Below are 574 nucleotides of genomic sequence, written 5' to 3' on the forward strand. Positions count from 1 at the left end.
GCTTGCAGCGTCCCTTCGGCCCATAGCTGCACCCACTTTTTAGCTTTTCATTTACTTCCGTTCTTAATTCCTTTCTTCTGCCTTGCTGTCCATCGATTCCAGCTTCTCTCTTCACTGTCTCAAGCGTTGAATAGCTGAAAGTGCTCCAGTGCTTGGCGAGATAGCTGTATTGTCATAAATCAATCAGTAAATCCATCTAGTGATGGCTGTATTCAGTCCATTAGTCTGCAAGGTCACAAAGGGTTAGAAATTGTTTAATATTCAATGATAAGTAGTTATATATATATATATATATATATATATATATATATATATATATATATATATATATATATATATATATATATATATATATATATATATATATATATTATGCACACATATATATGCATGTATTTATGTTGGTCACTACCTGCATATTTAGACTTTTAAATTAATAATTCATGTATGATGTTCTCTGAATGGCAGTTTTCTTATATGCCTGCATTTATGGCAACCAGCCTTACCAGGTTTGGCATGAGTTCGAGAGGAGTCCTCTGTACGTCTGTCGTCCTGCGTAGAAACGCCCATCGTT

The sequence above is a fragment of the Macrobrachium rosenbergii genome, chromosome 13 (assembly GCF_040412425.1).
Source record: "Macrobrachium rosenbergii isolate ZJJX-2024 chromosome 13, ASM4041242v1, whole genome shotgun sequence".
NCBI lineage: Eukaryota > Metazoa > Arthropoda > Malacostraca > Decapoda > Palaemonidae > Macrobrachium > Macrobrachium rosenbergii.